The sequence below is a fragment of the Schistocerca gregaria genome, chromosome 5, assembly GCF_023897955.1.
Source record: "Schistocerca gregaria isolate iqSchGreg1 chromosome 5, iqSchGreg1.2, whole genome shotgun sequence".
Taxonomy (NCBI): Eukaryota; Metazoa; Arthropoda; class Insecta; order Orthoptera; family Acrididae; genus Schistocerca; species Schistocerca gregaria.
This window is the reverse complement of record NC_064924.1, coordinates 444513465-444520805: the sequence shown is the minus strand read 5'-3', so window position 1 is coordinate 444520805 and position 7341 is coordinate 444513465. Positions and strand designations below refer to the sequence as shown.

The window sequence follows — 7341 nt, the reverse complement described above, 5'->3', positions numbered from 1 at the left end:
TTGCTGTAGGGCCTACTCAGTGTTATTGTTATTACTAGCAGTGGTCAGACATAATGCAAATGCAATGGCCGAATTAGGTCTTCCAGTTTCTGTCAGTTCAGAAGTAGGGAGTCTTCACCATTGAAGCAATTTACAAACGAAAGTGTAGCTCACTCATTTTACTCCGGTTGCTTTTAAACTGGGGTGTATAGTGTGGGTGAACAAGTGTCGCTAGGGAGAGGAGTGGTGCTGAGAAAGCATATTTTGTGATAAATGTATAGCCCCCCCCCCCCCAAATGTGGGTAGTTAGCATTCTTTTCTGAAGAGGAGTAGGTAGCACTCGCGATGCACTGGTAAGTGCCTTATCATTCTCTTAAAAAAAGGTAGATAGAAATAAGCAGAACCATTAGTTCATTATATAATAAAACACCTACAGAAAGTATCTTCGACATTCGGAGCGTGAACGAGTCCAAACAAAATTCTTTTTCATTCTAAAAGTTAGATGTGAACTAAGGTTGATGATGTTGGAGGTGGGGGAACTTACTAATATATGACGACATTCGGGGGTAACGGCCTCAGGAAAGTTGGGAAACACTGCCATAGGGGAACGGGCTACTGAAATTTTCTAAGTCTGTATCATAGTGTCATTGAGACTCAAATCTTCCGAATGCTTCAAAAATTTGTATTTAAAATAATTCTAGTACACATAATTTCTTGTGAAGAATTTGTAAAGATCCCACTGTTCATTCAACGTTCCCGCAAACCTTTAGATGCTCCACAAACGAAGATTCGTGTTTCACAGGCCCCATTGTAGTAAGTAATTGCTCACAAAAACAGATCCTAACTTCACGTTCCGTCTGCTCGATGTTACATGCAACATTCCCCGATTCTTAACTGAGAACTACATCTGTAGAGGGTGTGTTTCCTTTAAATAATCGTCGTCTCTCTTGGAGCCACCATTTGTGCTGTTAGGTGCAGGCATTTATCGTTTGATAATCTAATTAGATAGAACGTCTAATATTCCTGGATATTTCCAACAAAGTGCTGTCAAGAAATGTTTCCGACACATCGAACTACGGAACTGTCTATTTGCAAATAAATATTTGTGCAGCATGATCGATCATTGAAGCAGTGAAGTTATTTGTTCCCTTATGTTCAGTTTACTAGATTTATAAGCACTTTGCGTGACCACAAAATAAAATTTTGGTCTGACAAATAACTGTATCTGCAACAGTCTTCTCATTTCTGATGTGATGTGAAATGTCCCCCCAATAAGAGGCTCCAAATAGTCTCATTTTTTAAAAAAAGTGGAAGCTAAAAGCAAGTGACTTCCTCAGCCAGCACCAGATATCTGAGATAAGCATTTATTTATTAGTACTTTCTTGAGACTAGCTGCTTCTCTTAAAATACTGGCTCATGTCACATGTAGGTGGCTTGTTTAGGAACGACACAAGACGGCCACGAATATTCAAGGATGAAATAGTGGAAACTTAATCGAAAAATAATAAAAATAATTCCTTTTTAAGCAAGTCCAGGCTACGCGATCTGTTACTTCGAAGCAATATGGTTTTTTTTTTTTTTTTTTTTTTTCAGGCCGATCTCTGATTCAGGAACCGACAGCGATCCATACATTTCGTAAAGTCGATTGTCTTCCCCGTGTACAGATAAAATCAGTCATGACAAAGACTTTAACTGACGGAAAATCAAGTCCTCTCGTACGACAGGATACAATGCATTACTTCTTCGTATGGAAGTTTGTAGCAAGATATATAACAGCTTTACAGACCATACCTGACACCGCCGTCTTATATTAAGAGTAAGGCCGAACATAGCACCACAAATTTAGTAAGAGATGCTTGGTTCCTTGCTGGAGACTAGATGTTTATAATGTTATCCAGTTCCCGCAATACGACAACCCTTTTTCCAAATGGAAATACATCCAGTAACTGAAGGGATTCTGTGACAAACAGTGAGCATTAACAGTCACAGCACTCTGAAACGATATCCACTTCGTGGGATGTGATACAGGAAGAAAACTTTTATACTGGCTAAGTCCGTCTGAGTTTGAGTGGCAGTCTGCTTTCCTTTAAAACAGTCGTCAGGTCGATAGTGATAATGTAGCGCATCTCTGAGATGTGGAGCTCCACTATATGTTTACGCTGCGCTCTGAACAGAAATATTGCACCTACGAGATACTGAAGACACTTGAAATAGTTGTCCATTTATTACTAAAATAAATATGCTACATAAAATTATCAATGCACTCCGCAGCTGACACTGTATGGTGTACTATGGTTACATCGTAGTAGATGGATGGAGTTCTCGGATAGTGTCAAGAACTTGCAATTTCAGCTACAGTCACGGAACTGCAAAAGCGAAAAATCGGTATGTTAATCAGTAACATCAACACATTTATGTAAATATATCCGCCACAATTATAAAACTCCTTACTGACCGAAGTCTTGCACGACAGAAGTCGCTATACACTACCAAGGTTTCGGGGTCTTAACCCCATCATCAGGCGTATCTGAAATCAAGCGGTGATGCATCGCGCCTGTGTGACCCGTGCGGCTACGGAAAATGAACTCCGCTTCCTGAAACTGATGACGAGGCGTAGTTATAAGGCTTTAATTATCACGTCGAAAAAATGAAGTTACGCAATTAATTTTTGTTTGTTTGAAGCAGATTGTCAATGAGCTTTGCTTGTTTGTCTTGGCTTGTCTAGCGGCGTAATAGGGTACTGTGGCGAGGGAATTACAGTATGTATCGGACTTGCACAATGTATCTGGAAACAAACGAAAAATTACTTAAGTATGCCTTTCCAGACGATGAAACTTCGTAACTACCCTTCATAGAACCTGGACTGGAAAAAGCAATCAACCTGTAGCGTTGCTGTCTTCTGACGTAACTTTGTTGGGTTTCGTGTGCATGCAGCAGAGAACAAAGTGACCGGCAGGCGGTATTTCTTGGAGACGTGATTTGCCAAGGGCGCGATTTGAGTATCAAGAGCAGAGTAGCAACAGTATCTGATGTGGACGGTCGTATCCTGTCTCTAAGTGTGCCGTATTTCTGTTTGCTCGTACAATAATGCCTGGAGATTGATCCGGATATTGGCTAAAAATTCTTGAATCTACTTCACTGCCACTGAAATACGCAGAATACTAGCACCATCTGTTACAGATCAGAGCTGCTGTCACGAGAAACAATGTACCGCTCTAAGATATTCCCAGATAGCACAAAAATTTTCATTGAACGTCGTCGATATCTGTAGCTCCAAAACCACTGAATTGCTGTTCACTGTCTGCCTTACCTTTCTTTTTGTGATCTTTATTTCGGTCACTAACCACCAAATAAATTACAAACTGTCTTACATAACAATATCGTAATATTTACGTGGTGTGTCAGTACGATCTAATCTTCCTCTTCTCACGTTTGTATGGCCAACAATGTTCCTCTTGGGCCCCCAGCCGCTGACCTACGCTCTTATTTTGCGCCTGTCCCTCGATCTCCACGTACGTGGCACACACGACATCATTAGTTACGTGTAACATGAATTCCACTTTTGACCTGCCAAAGTGTTTTCCGCGGTCCATCTGCTACTTCTAGTATATCGTGTAAGCGTTACCACGTACTGTAACAATTTGCAACCCAATACTACTAAGGCTTGGTTCCTTATCGCTACTTCTTTTATTATCTCTTAATTCCCTACATTCTCTCCCCACTCAGCATTTGTCAGTAGCATCGCAGCTCCATTATTTTCGTTTTACATTATTCGTTATTTCTCAGTTCCCACGCATCGGGCAAGGTGGTGCCGTGCTAAAACACCCGAATTGCATTCGGTAAGACGGCGGTTAGAATCCCTATCCTACCCTCCAAATTTAGGTTACCGTCATTTCCATAAATCGCTTAAAGTAACTTGCCTATTGATTCTCTCCGAAAAATCGCCTGTTTTTCTACGTCTTAAATCTAAGGGCAATGGCCTTGCCGCAGTGGGTACACCGGTTCCCATCAGATCACCGAAGTTAAGCGCTGTCGGGCGTGGCCGGCACTTGGATGGGTGACCATCCGGGCCGCTATGCGCTGTTGCCAGTTCTCGGGGTGCACTCAGCCTCGTGATGCCAACTGAGGAGCTCCTCGACCGAATAGTAGCGGCTCTGCTAAAAGAAAGCATCATAACGATCGGGAGTGCGGTGTGCTGACCACACGCCCCTGCCATCCGTATCCTCATGTGAGGATGACACGGCGGTCGGATGATCCGGATGGTCCAATTATGGCCTGAAGACGGAGTGCTCTTAAATCGATATTCAGAGTTTTTTAAACAATATGTTGGTTAAAAGAGCTGAACTGGGCACCGGGAAGTTTTTTTTAAAATAAACTTGAAGGTCTCTCGGCGTGCGTCCGCACTCATGTTCTCGCTACTTCCACGAGTCAGATACGCTTTGAGAAGCTCTTATGTTTGTCTAATATATCTCGGGTTTCCATCGTTGTTTTCCTTACACTTTTCTGTGGTTTGAGTCGTTATTTTGTCATTCCCGAAAGTTATTATGCCTGTAATTTGTTTTAATGTGGGTCAGTTAGCAAATGTGAAGTTCTAGAGTTGCGAGGGATACGAGGTCTGTTCAAAAAATTCCGGAGCTTCGTCCACAAAATTTTTCTACGCTTACGTTTTACTTATTGTGCATAGTCTACTTCGAAATAGTCCTCCACAATTGATACACCGCTCCCAAAGCCGTTTCCACTTCCGGAACCAGTCCTGGTATGCCTCTTGTTGGATCGGGAGAAGAAGCGCCGTTTGCGAATTTTCTTTTATCTCGTGTGTCGTTGCAAATCTTGGACCTTTCAACGGAGTTTTCAACTTCAGGAATAAAAAACAGTCCACAGGAGCCAGATCTGGAGAATACGGAGTATGAGGCACCAAAGTGATTTCGTTTTTTGTGCAATACTTATTACGCACCAGCAGTAGTGTATGTACGGGTGCGTTATCGTGACGCTAGAGCCATGAATTGTCTCGGCGCATTTCAGGCCGTTTCGTCCTCTCATTTTTTTCGCAGGCGTCACAACGCGTCTCAATAGTACCATCGACTACAATTTGTCCCTGTGGCACGCAGTCATGATGGACTAATCCTTCAAAGTCAAAGAAAACTGTTAGTATGACTGTGGCACATGATCTGAGCTGGCGAGCTTTTTTTGGTTTTGGGGAACCTTTCCCGACCCATTGTCAAGATTGAACCTCTGTCTCATCAGCATAACCGTAGACTCACGTCACGTTACCAGTTATGATTCTCTTAAAGAACATCTCGTTCTTCACCGATTGCGAGGAGAAGATCTTTCTGGTCTTGGCGCATGGACTGTGGGACGAAGTGGATGCATTCCAGGATGCTGGGTCAAGATTTCATGACATGATCCAGCTAGAATGTTACATTTTTCTGCGATCTCTCGGACAGTCAGTCTTCGATTGGTGCGCACAGTTCCGTTGAAGATCCTGACATGAGCATCGTCAGTAGATGTCGAATGGCGACTTGAGCAATGGTCATCCTTAACTCCCTTCCGGTCATTTTGAAACCGTGTGAACCATTCGTCACAGCGAGTACGGCTCAGGCACTCATCAAGGTAACCTTCCTGCAACGTATGGTGTATATCTGTAAAGGTTTTCCGCAGTGTCACGCAAGAGTTAATGCAGACCAATTGCTCCTCTAACTACAGCTTCTCGAAATTCGCAAACTGCGATGCATCGTTCTATTCAATGCAACACTGAGCAATAACTAACAACGATACAACAATGAAACTACCGGCAGTTATACATTAAACACAGGCGTGTGCAGGGATGCCGACCGCATTTCTCTCCAATGCACCATTGGCGCGAGATCACAAAAGTACCGGAATTTTTTGAACAGACCTCGAAGACGCTCGATTTTCCACTTTGCACATTTCGTTTCCGTACGATGCTGTGATCAACAAGCACGGTTTCAGAAAACCATCCGCTAAATACTGGTAGATATCTTTGGTTCAACAACAGCTGAATTTCCTGTTCGCTTATGCTATCTTGTAGTATGTTATGTTCTAGATAGAAATTACTTGACTTTTGTTGTATTTGCTCCAAAATGACGTCCAATACAAAATAAGCAAAAATGAAGAACTTGCATCTCATATTAAATATAGAGAAAATATATTTAACAGTGAAGGACGAACAAGAGACTATGTCTGCGTCTAACACAAAGAAAAAATATCTTAATGTTTGGGACAACATTTTTAGGAATAAAATCTAAGGACATTGTGCTGCCAATAACAAATATATTTCTTCGGGGATATTCATGGAGCAGAGAAAGAATGTAAACACATGTCAGGATAAACTTAACCATAACTCAAACAGACTAATAATAGTAACCAGTCACATTCAGTTATTCATATCCGAGTGATATACCTACTTCATCATGTGATTTCATTTAAAATTAACTTAATTACTATTTATTATTACTATTATTATTCTTATTTTATGGCCTTCACTGGACCACTCTAATCAGTTATACAAAGGTTTAGATAGGTTGCTGTTATTCAGTAATATCAATACTATTCAGTAATGATTCAATAAGACAATTCTTTCTTTCATCCTTCCCTGAGATCAGTCTCCCTGCAGACTTTTGCCATTAAATGTAGTATGCCATAATCAGTTTTAAACTAATGATCTGCTCTGCACAACTTCTCGATGGTATGCAACCTCGCTGGTAAAATTAACAATAAATGGTCTCAATGGGTAATTTTTCGTACATCCTGAGGTACCGGGAGGAAACAGAAGATGAAAAGAAAATTGCTTTAGTACAATGATCTGAAACTTAAGAGTTGCCTCCATAGTTTGTGGGGCTATGTGTGTTCTGGCAGTCTACATTTTTAACAGGTGTCCCCCCTCCCGTTTTGATGTCACCAATGACGTAATTAAATGTTGCCCCTCCCCAACGTCTGTGGCTTTATAGGCCAATTGCCATATGTATAAAATTGTGGAAAATCCAAAAATTGGTAGGAAATTCAAAATAGGCAGTGTTTTCCCCGATCTCTATGAAGTCTCAGCTCAATGTCTAATTGTCCTACATGTAAACTGGAGGGAAATCCGAAAGTGGGCATTTGTGTTATTGGTGGAAGTAGTTCACTTGTGCTAACTACAGAATCCAAGATACATGGAATTTATTCGCAGTTGCGAATATGGACAACTATCAGCTCTATAATGGATTAACGACAATGAAAATTTTTGCTGGACTGGGAGTCGCATCCAGGTTTAACGCTTAACGCGAGCTAGGCTGTCCCAGCAAGACTCACGGCCTTACCCAGACTTCCATATGACGTGATTTGCCTTGGGACATGGTACAGGCT

At 41.6% G+C, this 7341-nt stretch overlaps 1 pseudogene; it reads left to right on the top strand.

Annotated features, from left to right (window-relative positions):
- Nucleotides 1–3950: 3950 nt before the first annotated feature.
- On the top strand, nt 3951–4068 carry LOC126274391 (5S ribosomal RNA; annotated as a pseudogene).
- Nucleotides 4069–7341: the final 3273 nt, after the last annotated feature.